We start from the raw sequence: 22764 nt of genomic DNA on the forward strand, positions 1-22764 counted from the left end.
GGTTATATTTCCGAAATATGATTATTTTCTTTAAGCACTTCATTTAAAAAGAACTGCAATTTTGGGGTGAATTTTGCCTATCGTTCTTAATCCTTATGTGAGACAAGCACTTTTTGTGCGTTTTAACTGGTAAATAAATACTAGTAAAAGTCAGCTTTCAATGGAGGTACTCTATTCCACCTATAAAGTGCCCTAAAAACATCCAATATGCTGTAAGTATATATGTATTGTAGTGGGGCACATTCATTATAACTGGTAAAATATTTACAAATTTTGGTAATTTTTGGCATACGCCAATGTATGAATTTCACTAACGCATAATCTATATTCTCTCACTTGTAAATAGATAATGATTTTCTACATTTAAAATACTTCATTGTGGTCTACAGAACATGTAATGCTGGTTCTTTGCGGAAAATTGTGAATAGATTTGGTTTTACAGACCTATTTTAAAGCCATTGTTTTGAGAGACAGAGTTGTCAGATGCAAATGAACCTATCCTTACCACACCCCCTTACAATCAGTAAACATTCACCCTTGCCCGGTAGAAATAGGTTTTACATATTTTTTTTAATCTTTTTTGCATTATTGAACTCCCTCTTTTGTTCTACTGGGTGACTTCAACGCCCACGTTGGCAGCAACAACGGAACCTGGAGGGGCGTGATTTGGAAGATTGGCCTCCCTGCTCTGAATCAGAGTGGTGTTTTGTTATTGGACTTATGTGCTAGCCACACTTTGTCCATAACAAACACCAGGTTCAAACATAAGTGTGCCCACAAGTGCATGGGGCACCAGGACACACAAGGTTCCAGGTCGATGATCAACTTTGTAGTCATTTCATCAGATATGTGAGCGCATGTCTTGGACACTCGGGCAAGGAAAGGGGCTGAGCTGTCAACTGATCACCACTTGGTGGTGACTTGGATAAGGTGGCACGGCGCCAGACAGACCCGGCAGACCCGGCAGACCCAAATGTTTAGTGAGGGGAAGCTGACAAAGTTTTGGCAGAGGGTCCCGTCTGCCAGATCTTCAACTCGCACCTCCAGCAGAGCTTCAACTGCATTCCGAGGGAGGTGGGCCACACCGAATTCCGAATGGGCCATGTGCCGTACCTCCATTGCTGCTGCTGTTCAGAGCTGAGATCGCAAGGTGGTTAGTGCTTTTCATGGTGGCAACCCCCGAACCTGATCGTGAACACCACAGGTAAAGGGGGCCGTAAAGTTGAGGAAGGAATCCTACCGAGCATGGCTCGCTTGTGGGACTCCCGAAGCAGCTAACAGGTGCCAAGAAGCCAGGCAAGCCGCGGCCTCCGCGATGGCGGAAGCATAAACTCGGGCATGGGAGGAGTTCGGGGAGACAATGGAGCAAGATTTTCGATCGGCCTCAAAGAGATTCTGGCAAACCATCTGATGCCTGAAAAGGAGGAAGCAGTGCCCTGTCCACACTGTGTAATCTGCTGACCAATACTGGGGATATAGTTGGGCGGTGGAAGGAATACTTTGAGGATACCCTAAATCCTACAGACAAACCCTCCATTGAGGAGCCAGAGTCCCAGGTCACAAACGTGGACATGTCCATCACGGGAGCAGAGGTTGCTGAGGTAATCAAAAAAATGCCCAGTGGCAAGGCCCCAGTAGAGGACAGGATTCACCCAGAATACCTCAAGGCTCTGGATGTTGTTGAACTGTCGTGGCTGACACGTCTCTTCAAAATAGCGTGGGCGTATGGGGTGGTACCTCTGGATTGGCAGACCGGGATGGTGGTCCTCCTTTTTAATAAGGGGGTCCGGATCGTGTGTTCCATTTATAGAGGGATCACACTTCTCAGCCTCCAGGGGAAAGACTATTCCAGGGTGCAGGAGAGGAGAGTACGGCCGTCAGTGGAGCCTCGGATTTAGGAAGAACAATGTGCTTTTTGCCCTGGTCGTGGGTCAAAGTACCAGATTTACCCCCCTCGCTTATGTACTGGAGTGGGCATAGGAGTTTGCTCAACCAGTCCACATGTGTTTTGTGGATTTGGAAAAGGCATTCGATCGTGTCCCTCACGGAGTCCTATGGGGGTGCTACTGGCCATACGGTCTATGTACAAGCTGAGCAGGAGTCTGGTTTGTATTGCCGGAAGTAGGTCAGGCATGTTCCCAGGGCTGCCCTTTGTCACTGGTCCTGTTAATTATCTTTATGGACATAATTTCTATGTGCAGGCAGGGTGTGGAGGGCTTCCAGTTTGGTTGCCAGAGGGTCATATCTCTGCTTTTCCTGTTGGCTTCATCAGGCTGGGACCTGAAGCTGCTGCGATGAGGATCAGCACCTCCAAAATCAAAAAAGGGTGGACTGCACTCCTCGGGTGGGTTGTGGAGTTCTGCCTCAAGTGGAGGAGTTCAAGTATCTTAGGGGCTTGTTCACGAGTGAGGGAAGAATGCAACGCAAGATCGGTGCAGTGATGCACCAGTCTGTTGTGGTGAAGAAGGAGCTGAGCCAGAAGGCGAAACTCTCGATTTACCGGTCAATCAACGTTCCTACCCTCACCTATGGTCACTAGCTTCGGGTAAAGGACAAAAACGTGAATACAAGCAGCAGAAATTAGTTTCCTCCACAGGATGTCTGGGATCACCCTCAGAGACAGGGTGAGGAGCTCGGTCATCCGAGACAGACTCGGAGTAGAGCCGCAGCTCCTTTGCATGGAGAAGAGCCAGCTGAGATGACTCCAGCATCTACAACAAATGCCTCCTGGACGCCTCCCTGGTGAGGTGTTTCGGGCATGTCCAGCTGGGAGGAGGCCTTGGGGAAGACCTAGGACACGTTGGAGGGACTATGTCCACAAGCCATCTGTTTTGAGTGAATTTTACCACAACATATCAGATGATAAAACAAGGCCAACGGCTCACCGCGTTAAAACAGTTCATATACTGTAACTTGTCCATTGCCATACACGGTAGGCACTGATCAAATTAAAACAATTTTTTAGGAAAATCATTCTTTGTTTTGCCTGAGGGTGGTGACGCAGTTGTCTTACATTAAAAAGCTATGCTCGCTACACAACAAATCGAACTAACATTGCTAAGTATCTTTAACACATTTTTAAATTACTGTTGTTAATTACCATTTCATTGTCTCCTCCATTGCCATAGATAGCGGTCACCGGGCCCGCCATTAAAAATAGTTTAGTGGAAAATCCAACTTTATACTGGTGCAGGTTTCTTAAACTGGCCCCTTTGAAGTGCTTAGCACACACGAAGAGAGACTTCTTCAGAGTTGAAGGTCCATTGCCATAAATCATTAAAGTTAAAAGTAAGGTACTTTCTTATTTCAGATATGGCTTAAAGTTTGTGTAGTGACTTGTGCTGGTTAAAACATACAAGAGAGCATTTTAGTTCATCTGTCTTAGCATGGGCATTTTGTAAGTTTTACTACAAATGCTCGATCCTTAAATAAAATGGCATACTCACTCTAAGCCCTTAAAGATATCAGCAGACGTCGCAAGATTATATATATATATATATATATATATATATATACACATACATATATACACACACATACATATATATGCAATTCCTCAACAGTATGATTTTACATTTTCAGGACTTTTGCAGATCCCAAATACATTTAAACAGGTACCATCAGGTTAGAAAAGTTGGTTTTGCATAATAAGGCCCCATTAAGACCAGTTGACCTGCTGCTTTTCTTGTCTGCTCTACCACCCTCTCCTGCAAGGATACCAGGTGGGAAGCGATAATTTTTTTGAGAGGTACCCGTCTGGAAGAGGCGCTACGTGTCCCAAGTTGTGACCCGGGATGAACCACTCCTCTATACGTTAGTGGTGACGTCTCTGTGTTGTCGATTTGTCTACCAGGAAGAGGATCCCCCTAAAACCCTCTGCCTGCTTCCTGGTGGACTGGACTCTCACTTAATCATGAATGTAAGAATTCAATAGCTGTACCCACTTGGCATCCATTACAGTTGGTCACCCAGGAGGGGAATCTTCACATCTACAGCCCCTTTCCAAGGTTTCTTCTCTTTTCCAGTTTAGGCTTTTTGAGTTTTTCTTTGCCCGGATGTGTGTTCAGACCAGGGTATGTCAATGTGCTTTAGTGAAGCCCATTGAGGAAACCTGTGATTAAAGGCTATACAAATAAATATCAATTCATTGAACGCTCGACATTTCCTACTACCTAGACTTTGTGAGAGTAAATGACGTCTACTTTGGGACAAATGATGATCCAGAACCTTCTATTTTGGGCTTGAATATAAGGACAATGAGCTACAAGTTTTAGAAGCTGTGTACTAAACAGATTGAGCTTTATTGAACAACTCAGCATCATGTAGTAGCACTATCACTAAGTGCTAAACAAGAACTACAAACTATGACCCTAATAAAACAACCACTTACTGTACAGTCGCTATGTACACATAGACACATTTAAACAAATTAAACGCCTAAACAGAAATAAAAATGCTCATGTAAACACACCAGCCAGAATATTCTGACCCAATCACACATTTGGATCAAAGTCATTCAGATTATAACGCATGAAAACGCATCTTCCAAAATTCGGGTTGAAATGATCTTTACTGTGCATGTCTCTGACGTCCACTATACTTTGGTGGTGGATGGGCACTGAATTAAATAGTTTTCGAATGAAGCGATTGTCTTGCTGTTGTCTCCCCACATTCAATCAATCAATCAATCAATGTTTACTTATATAGCCCTAAATCACTAGTGTCTCAGAGGGCTGCACAAACCACCACGACATCCTCGGTAGGCCCACATAAGGGCAAGGAAAACTCACACCCAGTGGGACATCGGTGACAATAATGACCCAGTGGGACGTCGGTGACAATGATGACTATGAGAACCTTGGAGAGGAGGAAAGCAATGGATGTCGAGCGGGTCTAACATGATACTGTGAAAGTTCAATCCACAATGGATCCAACACAGTCGCGAGAGTCCAGTCCAAAGCGGATCCAACACAGCAACGAGAGTCCCGTTCACAGCGGAGCCAGCAGGAAACCATCCCAAGCGGAGGCTGATCAGCAGCGCAGAGATGTCCCCAGCCGATACACAGGCAAGCAGTACATGGCCACCGGATTGGACCGGACCCCCTCCACAAGGGAGAGTGGGACATAGAAGAAAAAGAAAAGAAAGGGCAGATCAACTGGTCTAAAAAGGGAGTCTATTTAAAGGCTAGAGTATACAAATGAGTTTTAAGGTGAGACTTAAATGCTTCTACTGAGGTGGCATCTCGAACTGTTACCGGGAGGGCATTCCAGAGTACTGGAGCCCGAACGGAAAACGCTCTATAGCCCGCAGACTTTTTTTGGGCTTTGGGAATCACTAATAAGCCGGAGTCCTTTGAACGCAGATTTCTTGCCGGGACATATGGTACAATACAATCGGCAAGATAGGATGGAGCTAGACCGTGTAGTATTTTATACGTAAGTAGTAAAACCTTAAAGTCACATCTTAAGTGCACAGGAAGCCAGTGCAGGTGAGCCAGTACAGGCGTAATGTGATCAAACTTTCTTGTTCTTGTCAAAAGTCTAGCAGCCGCATTTTGTACCAACTGTAATCTTTTAATGCTAGACATGGGGAGACCCGAAAATAATACGTTACAGTAGTTGAGGCGAGACGTAACAAACGCATGGATAATGATCTCAGCGTCTTTAGTGGACAGAATGGAGCGAATTTTAGCGATATTACGGAGATGAAAGAAGGCCGTTTTAGTAACGCTTTTAATGTGTGCCTCAAAGGAGAGAGTTGGGTCGAAGATAACACCCAGATTTTTTACCGTGTCGCCTTGTTTAATTGTTTGGTTTTCAAATGTTAGAGTTGTATTATTAAAAAGAGTTCGGTGTCTAGCAGAACCGATAATCAGCATTTCCGTTTTTTTGCCGTTGAGTTGCAAGAAGTTAGCGGACATCCATTGTTTAATTTCATTAAGACACGCCTCCAGCTGACTACAATCCGGCGTGTTGGTCAGCTTTAGGGGCATGTAGAGTTGGGTGTCATCAGCATAGCAGTGAAAGCTAATACCGTATTTGCGTATGATGTCACCTAGCGGCAGCATGTAGATGCTGAAGAGTGCAGGGCCAAGGACCGAACCCTGGGGAACTCCACACGTTACCTTAACGTAGTCCGAGGTCACATTGTTATGGGAGACACACTGCATCCTATCAGTAAGATAAGAGTTAAACCAAGACAGGGCTAAGTCTGACATACCAATTCGTGTTTTGATACGTTCTAATAAAATATTATGATCGACGGTATCGAAAGCAGCGCTAAGATCGAGGAGCAGCAACATAGATGACGCATTAGAATCCATCGTTAGCAATAGATCATTAGTCATTTTTGCGAGGGCTGTCTCCGTGGAGTGATTTGCCCTGAAACCAGATTGAAAGGTTTCACATAGATTGTTAGACGCTAAGGGTTCATTTAACTGCTCCGCAACAATTTTTTCGAGGATTTTTTAAATAAAGGGAAGGTGAGTTTACCATGAGGTCAGGATCGAGGTTAGGTCTTTTAAGAAGATGATGAATAACCGCTTTTTTGAATGCTAGGAGAACAGTGCCCGAGGAGAGTGATAAGTTTATAATATTTAGCACTGATGGACCTAATAATACAAAGAGCTCCTTGATCAGTTTCCCAGGGAGAGGGTCAAGTTAACATGTTGTCTGTTTTATTCCATTTACACGTTGTAACAATTCCTCTAATGTTATTTCCTCAAAACGAGAAAAACTATTTTGGAGGGCAGTATCCGCCGTATATACCATCGTATCAGTGTTAATAGAACCCCGTTGTAGCTGGGACGCATTGTCTTAAAATCTCCTTTCTAATGACTTCAATTTTCTTACTAAAGAATTGCATAAAGTCATCAGCTGAGTGGGTTGAGCTACTGGAAGGGGTCCCTTGTTGGGTTAGCGATGCTACCGTACTAAACAAAAATTTAGGATCGTTTTTATTACGGTGGATGAGATTTGAGTAATATTTAGCTTTAGCTAAGGTAAGCATGCGTTTATAAGTTATTAAACCATCACTCCATGCTTGATGGTGCACCTCAAGTTTAGTCGTGCGCCATTTGCGTTCCAGCTTTCTACATAATAATTTCTGAGCTCTAGTTTCTTCTGTAAACCACGGGGTGCGCTTTTTTGGAGCCTTTTTTAACTTTAGCGGTGCTATGTTATCAATGGTTTCGCGCAGGGCGTCGTTAAAGTTGTTAGTGAGGTTATCAATAGAGCCCACATACTTTGGGAATGGTGTCATTACCGAGGGCAGTAGGTCAGCAAGAGTTGTCGTTGTGGCTGTATTAATGTTGCGGCTGCTATAGCAGTTATTATTATTATTAGTTTGACGAACATCCGTCTGAACCTCGAATTTTATAAGGTAATGATCGGACAATACTTTAGTATACGGGAGTATCGTAACTTTGGAAACGGTGATACCCCTGACAAGCACTAGGTCTATCGTATTACCGTTGCGATGCGTGGGTTCATTTATTATTTGTGTGAAACCACAGCTATCAATTATAGTCTGGAGCGCTACGCACGGTGGGTCCGATGGGGTATTCAACACTTACACAAGTAGGGTTATATACTGATGAACTTTTTTTTTCTAGAAATAAGACTAGCAAAAACAAAAGTAGTAAAGAAAGGAAACATTACCGTGACAAGCAGAAATGCTTAGTTTTGTTTGTTTACAGCGGAAGTCATGACTGCTTTTTGAGCACCTGCAGTGAACAAACTCATCCAGAAGATGTGATGCATTAAAATGCACATCATAATCAGATATTTTTTTTCAAGGCCCATATACGCAGGAACATTCTAATCCGAATTATGATCAGATTAATTACATTTTGCCAATGTACACGTGAACAGTGTCTGTGCTCACTAGGATGCCTATTTATGAGGTGTTAATATAATCCCGTTTAGAATTAATCATAATCCTCACTGAAGTAAAAAAGCAAAAACAAAACAAAAAACCAAAGGTGGACGCAAACAAGCGTCTTGTCGTGTGTTTATTTGTATAGGTGTATAAATTGGATGTCAAAGTTGACCAACTTTGTGCTGCTTTGTACTACAAACCGTTTCCATATGAATTGGGGAATTATGTTAGGTGTAAATATAAACGGAATACAATGATTTGCAAATCCTTTTCAACACATATTCAAATGAATGCACTACAAAGACAAGATATTTGATGTTCAAACTCATAAACTTTATTTTTATTTTGCAAATAATAATTAACTTAGAATTTCATGGCTGCAACACGTGCCAAATTAGTTGGGAAAGGGCATGTTCACCACTGTGTTACATCACCTTTTCTTTTAACAACACTCAAACATTTGGTCAACAGTCAGGGGTCTCTGCTGTCATATTTTATGCTTCATAATGCGCCACACAATTTCGATGGAAGACAGGTCTGGAGTGCAGGCGGGCCAGGAAAGTACCCGAACTATTTTTTTTTTTACAAAGCCACGCTGTTGTAACACGTGCTGAATGTGGCTTGGCATTGTCTTGCTGAAATAAGCAGGGGCGTCCATGAAATAGACGCCGCCTAAATGGCAGCATATGCTGTTCCAATACCTGTATGTACCTTTCAGCATTAATGGTGCCTTCCCAGATGTGTAAGTTACCCATGCCTTGGGCACGAATGCACCCCAATGCCATCACAGATGCTGGCTTTTGAACTTTGCGCCAATAACAGTGTGGATCAGTGGTCCCCAACCTTTTTGTAGCTGCGGACCGGTCAACACTTGATTATTTGTCCCGCGGCCAGGGACGAATTATGTTGATTTAATAAAAAAAATAATAATAATACAAATTTTTTAAAAAATATCCAAAAAATCCAAATTAATAAAACATTCTTCTGCGGCCTAATACCGGGCTGCGGCCCGGTGGTTGGGGACCACTGGTCTGGATGGTTCGTTTCCCCTTTGGGTGTCGATGTCGGATATTTCCAAAAACAATTTGAAATGTGGACTCGTCAGACCACAGAACACTTTTCCACTTTGCATCAGTCCATCTAAGATGATCTCGGGCTCAGAGAAGCCGGCGGCGTTTCTGGATGCTGTTGATAAATGGCTTTCGCTTTGCATAGTAGAGCTTTACCTTGCACTTACAAATGTAGCGACAAACTGTATTTAGTGACAGTGGTTTTCTGAAGTGTTCCTAAGCCCATGTGGTGATATCCTTTAGAGATTGATGTCGGTTTTTGATACAGTGCCGTCTGAGGGATCGAAGGTCACGGTCATTCAAAGTTGGTTTCCGGCCATGCCGCTTACGTGAAGTGATTTCTCCAAATTCTCTGAACCTTTTGATGATATTATAGACCGTAGATGTTGAAATCCCTAAATTTCTTGCAATTGCACTTTGAGAAACGTTGTTCTTAAACTGTTTGACTATTTGCTCACGCAGTTGTGGACAAAGGGGTGTAACTCGCTCCATCCTTTCTTGTGAAAGACTGAGCATTTTTTGGGAAGCTGTTTTTATACCCAATCATGGCACCCACTTACTCCCCATTAGCTTGCACACCAATGGGATGTTCCAAATAAGTTTTTGATGAGCATTCCTCAACTTTATTTATTGCCACCTTTCCCAACGTCTTTGTCACGAGTTGCTGGCATCAAATTCTAAAGTTAATGATTATTTGCAAAAAAAAAAATGTTTATCAGTTTGATAATCAAATATGTTGTCTTGTACCATATTCAACTGAATATGGGTTGAAAATGATTTGCAAATCATTGTATTCCGTTTATATTTACATCTAACACAATTTCCTAACTCATATGGAAACAGGGTTTGTACTTGCCTACTAAGACCTTTAGTATATCTATGGAATATATGGAATTAAAATATAATATATATATGGAATTAAATTATGGAATGGAATAAGCAAAAAAAAATCTAACAATGTACCAATATGAGGCAAAATAAATAAACTCTTCAAACTTACAGTGTTTATAAAGTACAAAAAAGAAGAACAGAGATAAATATTCTGAATTTATTTATCTTATTTATTCCACCATACTTCACTAAATATTTATTTTCTAAGTTATTACTGCAGTATATTGTGTAAAAATACTGTTATGTAAAGAAAAAAGGGGCAGAGTTGGCGCAAGGAATTTTCAAATTAGCCCTTAATTTTTGTAATGAACTTGCGCATTGATCTGATCACTGACCGAATAGCAGTTGAGCTAAAAGAGCGGGTACGGCCAAAATAAATTGCATGATTAAACTTAAGTCAGTACATGATTACTAATATATTTGCTGATTAATTACAATATTAACTTGTTATTTTGACAGCCCTAGTTCCTAGTAATATGTGTAGATTGTTAAACATTTGTGCCAATGTGTTTGTTGTTCTTATGTATCTTTCGCGTGTGTTGTTGCCCAAAAATAATTCGCAAGTAATAGTGATATTCTTTGTATGACTATTGTTAAGTACTTTTGAGAGGCATTGTTAAGGTTTTAACTTTATTAAAGTGTATTTTTCTACAAGCTCTGTCTTGTTTATGTAACAATAAATTTTTTATTGTTTTATAGGTTGAGCATCACATGAAAAAAATCTTTCAAAAAAAGAAAAAAAGTAGGCTGAAATAGTATGTATCTCCTACTAACTTTTTTAGTGATTATCACAATTAGTCCAAATTCTTAGGTTTGTTGTTGACGATGCTAGATACAGAATACACAACATGAGGTCAGTACATCGTTCAAGGAAAATAGAAGGGGGACACATTTTATGGCAGCAAAGAAATATGCTGAAATATTCAGTACCCCCTACTAATGTTTTTGTAATTACTAAAATGAGTCCAAATGTACAAATTTAGCAGTAAATGATACTAAAAGTGAATCTTTCAAAAAAGAAATATACTAACTTTTTTTGTGATTAGTACAATTAGTCCAAATTCACAAGTTCAATCAATCAATCAATGTTTACTTATATAGCCCTGAATCACTAGTGTCTCAAAGGGCTGCACAAGCCACAACACAAAGTACTATGACATCCTCGGTAGGCCCACATAAGGACAAGGAAAACTCACACCCAGTGGGACGTCGGTGACAATGATAACTATGACAACCTTGGAGAGGACGAAAGCAATGGATGTCGAGCGGGTCTAACATGATACTGTGAAAGTTAAATCCATAATGGATCCAACACAGTCGCGAGAGTCCAGTCCAAAGCGGATCCAACACAGCAGCGAGAGTCCCGCTCACAGCGGAGCCAGCAGGAAAACATCCCAAGCAGAGGCGGATCAGCAGCGCAGAGATGTCCCCAGCCGATACACAGGCAAGCAGTACATGGCCACCGGATCGGACCGGACCCCCTCCACAAGGGAGAGTGGGACATAGAAGAAAAAGAAAAGAAAGGGCAGATCAACTGGTCTAAAAAGGGAGTCTATTTAAAGGCTAGAGTATACAAATGAGTTTTAAAAAGAAAAGAAAAGAAACGGCAGATGTTTATTTGTTTGTTGTGAAGCTTTAACACAAAGCGGTCAAGCGAACATGTTTCTCTGCGTCAACCAGCATGATTTTGGATTGGAAAATTCCTCCTGCAGTAACTGTCAAAAAAGGCACTGGCGTGTTCACCGCAGCCATCCGACTTTGAGGTACAGTATGTCTTTACAATCTCACTAAAACACTATTAAAACAATAAGCAGATAAGGGATCCTCCAGAATTATCCTAGTAAATGTGTCTAATTACATCTGAAATGCTCACAATGCCGCCGCCCGCAGCCGTCTGTTTTTATTTATTGGATTTTTTTTTTTTTTCTAGTCCTTCACCATCCTCATCCACGAATCTTTCATCCTCGCTCAAATTAATGGGGAAATTGTCGCTTTCTCGGTCCGAATTGCTCTCAATGCTAGTGGCTCACATTATAAACAATGTGAGGATGTGAGGTGCCCTCACACCGGTGACGTCCTGCGCACATACTTCCGGTAAAGACAAGGCTTTTTTATTAGCTTCCAAAAGTTGCGAACTTTATCGTCGATGTTCTCTACTAAATACTTTCAGCAAAAATATGGCAATATCGCGAAAGGATTAAGTACGACACACAGAATGGACCAGCTATCCCCGTTTAAATAAGAAAATCTCATTTCAGTAGGCCTTTAAGAATTCCTGAGGAAAATGAAATGAATAATTCAGACATCCACAAACAACATTACACAGTCTTACAAATATCATAATGTCCAGTTGAAAATCCAGAAGTAAAAATGCCTGATCTGTTTAATTGTTCCGCTCATGTGCCACTGTCCGAATATTTGATAAGAGGCAAATTAGCCCAGTGACAGTATTTGTTACAGCACATGGTTGTCACTCTTTGAGTGCTTCCGCAATGAAGTGTCAAACAAAACCAAAAAGAAACTGGTTAAGCAGGCACAACCATGTAGAAATAATTTAGTGTAAACCTTCAAGAACATGTTGAGGTTGATGCAGTATTAAAATTGTTGACATTTTTTTTAAAGAGATTACGTCAAGGTCCTTTTACCCTGACAAAAACCGAGATAATAACTTCCATAAAAATCTATGTTGCATTACTACTGCCTTTGTGATGTAGGGCTGTTGGATTTTACACTGCAAAAATTGCTTTTTAATATTGTAAGAAGTGACATGCTGCAATATGTCAATGTCTGGGTAAAAGAGTAGTCGAAGCAGCAACTGCAGGCGATTCATCCAGGCAAGTAAGTGACGATGAGAGAAGTGAACATTTGTACAATAATCTGTTAATATTACCTCAGCCAGAAATGTATCAAATCACCATGGTTAGTTAGTTAGTAAGTAAAATAACTGAAAAGTTTCTTGCCAGATTTTAAAAAAAAACATCCACTGCAGGAACTTTTACAGGAATTTTCCCATTTACTTTTGCAAATTAATTAACCCCCTATTTTTGCGAGGTGGTGCCTTGGAAAGTTCCTGCAGGGACCCCTATAGACAATGTTGATACTTTAAGAGAATTCAAAAATATGCAAAAATCATGGCTACAGTGTACATCATCATTAACATATTTTATTGTATGCTGCTTTGTGCTTCTTGCCTAGTGTCAGTGTAACTATACCTGTGCTTAATTGTTCATGATGCTGTTGAAGCATAATGTATAGTGCTTGTGCTGAATGTTGCCGTAGGTGTGTGTGAGATATTAATCAATTGTTTTACTATTTTAAGTGGGCTATTAATGATTGTTGTTCTTATTTTATGTGATATTCATCTTGCCCAGGGGATACGGTTGAAAACTAAATTTGTAGCTATAACTGGCATATTTACAGCAATGTTGATTAATGTGCATTGTCCCTGTCCAAATAAACTAATGCAACAAAACCTTTGAGGGGGCGTGAAAAATATATGATGTATCATGTTCAAAACTGCATTCATGTTTGAAATAAACTTCAATTGAACAGTGGGATTCCTAAAACTTTGTATTTGAAACTTCAGCCGCCATTGTAGCATGCGTGGACAACTTTTTTCATTTATATGTATTTATAGTGTATTTATATGGAAACATACTTGACAATGAAAAGAAAGAAAGTAACTTTTGAGTTGCAGGAACTTTTGTGTGATGTCTGTGTGCTAAAGAACGGGGATTAGTGGAACTATCTTGCAGTGATTTTGCTCAGCTAAAGTGTTTAAACTAGCATGCAGTTTAATGTCGTTTATGAATTTTTACAAAGTTCCTTTTGATACACGAAGCTATCAGAAGTACAGGTGCTGTTCATATTAGAATATCATGAAAAAGTTGATTTATTTCAGTAATTATATTCAGAACGTGAAACTTACATAATATATCAATTCATTACACCCATAGTGATATATTTGAAATGTTTATTTCTTTAAATTTTGATAATTAGTACTGACAGTTACTGAAAATCCCAAATTCAGTATCTCAGAAAATTAGAATATTAGTTACGACTAGTACCAAAAAATATTTTTTAGAAATGTGGGCCAACTGAAAAGTATGAACATGGAAAGTTTCAGCATGTACGGCAATCAATCCTTAGTTGCAGCTCCTTTTGCCTGAATTGCTGCAGCAATACGGCGTGGCATGGAGTCGACCAGTCTGTTGCACTCCTCAGGTGTTATGAGAGCCCAGGTTGCTCTAATAGTGGCCTTCAGCTCTTCAGCATTGTTGGGTCTGGCATCTCGCATCTTCCGCTTCACAATACCCCATAGGTTTTCTACGGGGTTAAGGTCAGGTGAGTTTGCAGGCCAATCAAGAACAGGGATACCATGGTCCTTAAACCAGGTACTGGTAGATTTTGCACTGTGTGCAGGTGCCAAGTCATGTTGTAAAATGAAATCTTCACCTCCATAAAATTGGTCCGCGGCAGGCAGCATAAAGTGTTCTAAAACTTCCTGGTAGACTGCTGCATTGTCCCTAGACCTCAGGAAACACAGTGGACCAACACCAGCAGATGACATGGCACCCCAAACCATTACCAATTGTGGAAATTTGACACTGGACTTCAGGGAACGTGGATTCTGTGCCTCTCCTGTCTTCCTCCAGACTCTGGGACCTTGATTTCAAAAGGAGATACAAATTTACTTTCATCTGAAAACATAACTTTGGACCACTCAGCAGCAGTCCAGTCCTTTTTGTCTTGAGCCCAGGCGAGACGCTTTTGACGTTGTCTCTTATTCAAGAGTAGCTTTACACAAAGAATGCGACAGCTGAAGCCCATATCTTGCATACGTCGGTGCGTGGTGGTTCTTGAAGCACTGACTCCAGCTGCAGTCCACTCTTTGTGGATCTCCCCCACATTTTTGAATTGGTTTTGTTTGACAATCCTCTCCAGGGCGCGGTTATCCCTCTTGCTTGTACACTTTTTTCTACCACATCTTTGTCTTCCCTTCGCCTCTCTATTTATGTGCTTGGACACAGAGCTCTGGGAACATCCAACCTCTTTGGCAATGACCTTTTGTGTCTCGCCCTCCTTCTTTAAAGTATCAATGGTCATCTTTTGGACAGTTGTCAAGTCAGCAGCCTTCCCCATGATTGTGTGTCATACAGAATCAAAACGAGAGACCATTTAAAGGCTTTTCCAGGTGTTTTGAGTTAGTTAGCTAATTAGAGTGTGGCACCAGGTGTCTTCAATATCTGACCTTTTCACCATATTCTAATTTTCTGAGATGTTGAATTTAGGGTTTTCATTGGTTGTCAGCTATAATCATCTTCTTTTTGGCAAAAACACTTGAAATGTATCAGTCTGTTTGGAATGAATGTATACATTCTACAAGTTTGACTTTCTAAATGGAATTAATGAAATAAATCAACTTTTTCATGATATTCTAATAATATGACCAGCACCTGTAGAGGCACTCTTAAAAATATTTACAGACGAGTATACAGTTCAGCCGTACTTCGAAACAGCGACTCCATGTGCCCACTGGGACTCGACAACTTCATTGTTTGAAGATACATGTGGAATAGAGGAGGCAGTAAACCAGTGGAACGATGGTAAATCACAGAAAATATTAACTTTTAAGTTTATTATATGCTGTAAAAGTAGTCGGTGACACACCATGGAACCAAAAGCTAACAGGCTAATCCTAAATGTGATGTGTTTGTGTTGTCGCTGAGAGATAAACACTGACTTTTATTTTTTGTATATTATTAGATGAAATGGACCATAAAGACTCACCTGACCCTCATGAATTCATCAATTACTGAGGGGACGACTGTTTGACTGTGGACAAAAGCCTGACTTTTTATGTAAAATTCAGTACTTTGTTTTTAAATCATATTGTTTTGTATCTAGTTGAGTTGTATTTTATTTACCAACACTGTAGTAAAATGACTCTGACCTATTTTTTTTTAGTTTAGTTAAACGGTATCCCTGTAGAAATATATTGTACCACTCATCCATACGTCATCAGCCTGATTTGTATAAACTACCCTGAACTGTGAAATGTGGTGGAACAAACCACACACTTCATCCCACTTCCAAAGACATGCACCTGGGGATAGGCTGATTGGCTACACTAAATTGGGCCAAGTGTGTGAATGTGAGTGTTGTCTGTCTATGTGTGTTGGCCCTGCCATGAGGTGGGAAATGTCCAGGGTGTAACCCACCTTCCGCCCCAATGCGGCTGAGATAGGCTCCATCACCCCCGCGACCCCTAACGGGACAAGCGGTAGGAAATGGATGGATGGAACCTAGAGATGTGCGGTTCAAATCCTTCGCGCTCGGCCAGACAAATATACTATTAACTGTTAAAAAACATAAGACAGCTTTTCTCTTAACAAGAAATACTGTCACATTTTAATGATATGTATGTGGAAAACCAAAATACATTTCAGAAGAAAATAAATAAATAATTAAAACTAAATAAAAAACTGCACCTTGATCATATAATACAAACCCTGTTTCCATATGAGTTGGGAAATTGTGTTAGATGTAAATATAAACGGAATACAATGATTTGCAAATCATTTTCAACCCATATTCAGTTGAATATGCTACAAACACAACATATTTGATGTTAAAACTGATAAACATTTATTTTTTTGCAAATAATCATTAACTTTAGAATTTGATGCCAGCAACATGTGACAAAGAAGTTGGGAAAGGTGGCAAAAAATACTGATACTCATCAAATACTTATTTGGAACATCCCACAGGTGTGCAAGTTAATTGGGAACAGGTGGGTGCCATGTTTGGGTATAAAAGCAGCTTCCATGAAATGCTAAGTAGTTCACAAATAATGATTGGGTGAGGGTCACCAATTTGTAAACAAATTGTTGAACAGTTTTAGAACAACATTTTGCAAGGAACTAACTTCCTTGCAATACCATCTCCGGTCCGTAAAATCGTCAAAAGGTTCAGATAGGGGTGTAACAATACACAAAAATTTCGGTTCGGTACGTACCTCGGTTTAGAGGTCACGGTTTGGTTCATTTTCGGTACAGTAAGAAAACAACAAAATGTACATTTTTTGGTTATTTATTTACCAAATTTGTAAACAATGGCTTGATCCTTTTTAGCATTGGGAAAATTATAATAATTCTGCCCACATTAATCCACATTAAACTGCCTCAAATTGTTGCTTTGATTAAATAAAATGACACAACTTTACTTCTACATATAAAAAGTGCAACATTAAACAGTTTCCATTGAAACTGTTTAATGTCAACTCATCATGCTTAATTTATTACAGCATTGGGGAAGCCTGTAGTTGACTTTTATTATGTTAATGTTATATTTTTATCAACATGTGATAGCAGGCACCCTGCCATTCAAAACTAGGTCGCTAAATTACTAATGATTCATGTAACTATAGCAAAAAAAAATAGCACAATAGCAATAGGAGAGACTTTTCATCCCTGAAAACCATGGAGTTCATGTAGGCTTTATGATGCACTTACATTATTATATACACTATCAGAGACAGAAACTCTTTATTTAATATAATGTCCTTTTTTGCTGCTTCAACACACCTCAATCAACACTGTCCGTAACACACACAGACAAACACACACACGCACACACACACGCCGCAAAATGAGCTAACGTTACGCTAAAAGCTAACTAGCCTTCACCTAAAGCCAGAACTGCGAGCGAGCTGAGCTGCAGTCTGTTTCTAGAAGGTCAACGGGCTCATAGTGATGTTTAGAAATTAGTTGACTAGGAAGTCCATCCATTTTCTACAGCTTATTCCCTTTTGGGGTCGCGGGGGGCGCTGGCACCTATCTCAGCTACAATCGGGCGGAAGGTGTTGTACACCCTGGACAAGTTGCCAACTCATTGCAGGGCCAACACAGATAGACAGACAACATTCACACTCACATTCACACACTAGGGCCAATTAAGTGTTGCCAATCAACCTATCCCCAGGTGCATGTCTTTGGAGGTGGGAGGAAGCCGGAGTACCCTGAGGGAACCCACGCATTCACGGGGAGAACATGCAAACTCAAGTATAATTAGGGAAGAGTCCGTTTCTCCCCTGCTAAACACATATCTGCTCGATGCTAAAGCGCTGACTACATCGCTGTGAATACGCACTGCTGATTGGCTGTTACATCGCTATGAATACGCACTGCTGATTGGCTGTTACATCGCTATGAATACGCACTGCTGATTGGCTGTTACATCGCTCCGAATACGCACTGCTGATTGGCTTTGTATGTAACCAATCAGATGGTTGTGAGGAAGGGACAATGCAGGGTGCTGTGCAGGAGACAGAGGCAAAACGGAGCGTAGCAGCTTGTTAAGACTTTAGAATAGGCAGCTACTTCATATGTTCGTGTAAAACTCGTTCGGTACTCCTCTGCACCGAACCGGAGCCCCTGTACCGAAACGGTTCAATACAAATACACATACCGTTACACCCCTAGGTTCAGAGAATCTGGAGAAATCACTGCACGTCAGCGATGATATTACGGACCTTTGATCCCTCAGGCAATACTGGATCAAAAACAGACATCAGTGTGTAAAGGATATCACCACATGGGCTCAGGAACACTTCATAAAACTACAGTAACTACAGTTGGTCGCTACATCTGTAACTGCAAGTTAAAACTCTACTATGCAAAGCGAAAGCCATTTATCAACAACACCCAGGAACGCCACCGGCTTCGCTGGGCCCCAGCTTATCGAAGATGGACTGATGCAAAGTGGAAAAGTGTTCTGTGGTCTGACGAGTCCACATTTCATATTATATTTGGAAACTGTGGACGTGGTGTCCTCCAGAACAAAGAGGAAAATAACCATCCAGATTGTTATAGGCGCAAATTTCAAAAGCCAGCATATGTGATGGTATGGGGCTAACATACACATCTGTGAAGGCACAATTAATGCTGAATGGTCCATACAGGTTTTGGAGCAACATATGTTGTCATCCAAGCAACGTTATCATGGACACTCCTGCTTATTTCAGCAAAACAATGCCAAACAACTTGTTACAACAGCGTGGTTTCGTAGTAAAAGAGTGCGGGTACTTTCTTGGCCCGCCTGCAGTCCAGACATGTCTCCCATCAAAAATGTGTGGCCCATTATGAAGCGTAAAATACGACAACAAGACTGTTGAACAACTTAAGCTGTACATGAAACAAGAATGGGAAAGAATTCCACTTTCAAAGCTTCAACAATTAGTTTCCTCAGTTCCCAAACATTTATTGAGTGTTGTTAAAAGAAAATATGATGTAACATAGTGGTGAACATGCCCTTTCCCAACTACTTTGGCACGTGTTGCAGCCATGAAATTCTAAGTTAATTATTATTTGCAAAAAAATATAGCTTATGAGTTTGAACATCAAATATCTTGTATTTGTAGTGCATTCAATTGAATATGGGTTGAAAAGGATTTGCAAATCATTGTATTCCATTTATATTTACATCCAACACAATTTCCCAAATCATATGGAAACGGGGTTTGTACATCAACAAGGTTCCAGACTACAAATAAATACAAGCTGAGACTCCAAATTCAGACAATTTTAAGTTTGTATGAGTAAATTAAAATGTCAAATTTTACAATTTATCCATCCATTTTGTACCGCTTGCCCCCCTCAGATCCGCAAGAGCAGAAGGCAGGGAACGCACTTGTGGGAATTGTTATATGCCTCAAATGGTGCACAAATAGATGACATCATTCCACCGTAGAACTCATGTTATTGCAAACAATATGCTTGAATTTTTGTCTTAAATAAAGAGGGACAATGTATCAAACTTGACATTAAAGCTTGATTTGAGAAAACAGGCACGCACGCACGCACGCACAAACACACACATAAATGTGTACTAAAACTTTGTTGTGCCAGCCTTGTATACCCAATTATGTGTGATTCACAGGAAGGTGCTGCTGAAGCAACAGGAAAGCCTTTAGCTACAAAGACATACATTCACCAACAGTATGACATCACCAAGTGACTATGCAAACTGCCTAAATGAGTCAACAAAAAGAGGATTTGTTACAAAACATTGTGCGCACATGTGGCCTATTTAGGATTAAAAACAGGGAACTGCTGTTTTTGGGGGAATTTCGCCTATTGTTTTCTTATAATGGAGCCTATTGGACTCGCATAATTCCACCTATAAAGCCCTTACAAAAAAATCCAAACACCTCCATTAATGTTTTATATACAATATATATATATATATATATATATATATATATATATATATATATATATATATATATATACATATATAATGTAGTAACAGGCCCATTTATAATAACATTAAATATATACATATTTTGTTCATTTTAAGCTTACACGGTGCAATAATTTCAAAAACGCATCACGTTTGCTTTTTTTTCTTCATCACTGATTATTACTCACAGCAGACTTCATTTGAGACAACAAACATAATAAAACATCACTTACTGTACAATGTTTGCTGTCAATAGGATGCCAACTGATAGAATGTTTATATATTCCCATTTAAATGAAGAATGACCATAATCCATCCAGTCATTCATTTTCTACCCCTTGTCCCTTATGGGGTTGTAGGGGGGTGCTGGAGCCTATCAAAGAAATTGGGTCGGAGGACGGGGGGGTTCGACCAAGCGTCTTTTTGTGTTGTTCTTGCCATTTCCGGGCCATAAATGGCTGTGAAAGTGGACCAACTTGTCGTCATACTTCCTCAGACCTTCTGTCCAGGTGAGAGGTATGATTTATGATTTACAATAAACTTCCAGGGAGCAAGGAAGCGAGGAAGCAGCAGACCACCCGATGATATAAGCATAGGCACACACGTTAGTGATCACAGCGTCGCTATAAATAGTGAGTCTGTGTTAGGGCTTATAATACAATATCACTAATACTTGGTTAATATTTAAGTCATTCAATGTTAATGGAGTATTGTTGGAAGTTGTTGAATGGTTAGTTGTTGGATTTTATGGGTGAAATAAAGAACCTCCCATTGGCTTTGCTGTAAGTGGACTTTTATTTACAAGTTAGAATGCATTAAAAAATCCCTTCATTGTCATGACTTTCATAATGATCGTAAACAATAGGCAAAATTCCCCAAAAATTGCAGCTCCCCTTTAAAGGGGCTGTTTGTAACCTTTACATAGAGGCTTAGAGGGCGTCAAATCTCCAATGTGCCATTAAAAGGATATTCCGTCCTCGAAAAGCTTTTAAAACAAAATTACGTAAAATAAGCCCACACGTGAAGCAAATTTGGAAGTGAATTATATTTATACAGCTTTTTTTTCTCTCGAGACTCAAAGCGCTTTGCATCATGAAACCTGTTATCTACATTTTTTAAGTTACATTTAAACCAGTGTGAATGGCACTGGGAGCAGGTGGGTAATGTGTCTCACCCAAGGACACAACTGCATTGATTGATTGGTTGATTGATTGATACTTTTATTAGTAGATTGCACAGTACAGTACATATTCCGTACAATTGACCACTAAATGGTAACACCCGAATAAGTTTTTCAACTTGTTTAAGTCGGGTTCCACGTTAATCAATTCATGGTAAGTGACAGTGACGAGGAATAGCTGAAGTGGTTATAGAACCTGGAACCCTGAAGTTGCTTGTACGGCCGCTCTACCATCCAAGCCACACGGAACTAACTTTGTATGTTGCCACCTAATGATAGTGATTTGGCTAGCTAACGTTAGCTATCATCCATCCATCCATTTTCTACGACTTTTCCCTCTTAGGGTCGCGGGGGTGCTGGAGCCTATCCGAGCTGCACTCGCCACCTAATTGCAGAGCCAACACAGATAGACAATGTTCACACTCACATTCACATACTGTAAATGTATTTTCTATCTTAACAACATGACTGCAAATTGTTAGTTGCATCTCAGGAACTGATTTTGTTTATGTGCACACGTTCCCAGTATGTGCCTGTGTACGAGACAGTGATAAGCTCTACAAACAAATAATTTTGGCCGACGAGCAATTTTTTATTTAATATGTTTAGTAATTTGTAAAAAATAGAGACATTTAAAAATATATATATGTTCTGTTAGGCCACAAATGGTAACATACACTAGCCCAGTGGGTCTCAAACTTTTTCCAACGAGTACCACCTCAGAAAACATTTGGCCCTCCAAGAATAACCATAATAACTAACTTTACAATACAGTAGCATAGTGCACCTAAATATTCATAAAAATAAGGCAGAGGTTTTATTTAACACAAGTATTTAATATTTTTGGCCACTGTAACATTACAGTTTGAACAGTAACACTGTGTTTGAACATTTGTGTAAGTGATTATTTGGTGTACCACTAGATCAGGGGTGGGCATTACGTCGATCGCGATCGACTGGTCGATCTCGGAGGGTGTGTCAGTCGATCTCAAGCCAGGTATTAAAAAATATACATAAAAATGAGCAATCATCAATCATACCAAGACTTCACTTTCGTCAGTTGTTTGACATTCTCGGCACCAGAGTATCTTGTGAGATGACGCTGGCTGCTGCGAGCTCATATTTAAGAAAAAAATCACTAACAGGGCAGACGCAGAGAAACACATTTTATTTCTAGAGACTCCGTACCTACTGTCAAAACTCTAAAGACCGACTGCACAGTTCCTGTCTTCACCATAAAAGACCTGTTTCATCCTGCCTGTGCTAACAAAATGAGAGTCTCAGAAAGCTAGCGTGCACAAGCTAGCAAGCTACGGAGTTTGATGCCAATGTATTTCTCCCCCGCCCTCAGCGACCGCTTTCTCACTTGCTTGCCCACCCGCACTCTCACTGACGTCACTCACCTGCTGCCAGACATTAAAGGGCCACACACATATGCTACTCTCATGACAAAGTGTTTAAAAACGAGTATGCAAGTTGGACAAATGAGAGGCCAAATCCAA

The 22764-nt window shown here is 40.4% G+C and overlaps 1 protein-coding gene across 3 annotated transcripts in view; it reads right to left on the minus strand.

The window, feature by feature from the left end:
- nfat5b (nuclear factor of activated T cells 5b) overlaps nt 1–22764 on the minus strand; it is a 99841-nt gene that overhangs the window by 57832 nt on the left and 19245 nt on the right. The window lies entirely within an intron of this gene.

Source organism: Nerophis ophidion, linkage group LG02 (assembly GCF_033978795.1).
Source record: "Nerophis ophidion isolate RoL-2023_Sa linkage group LG02, RoL_Noph_v1.0, whole genome shotgun sequence".
Taxonomy (NCBI): domain Eukaryota; kingdom Metazoa; phylum Chordata; class Actinopteri; order Syngnathiformes; family Syngnathidae; genus Nerophis; species Nerophis ophidion.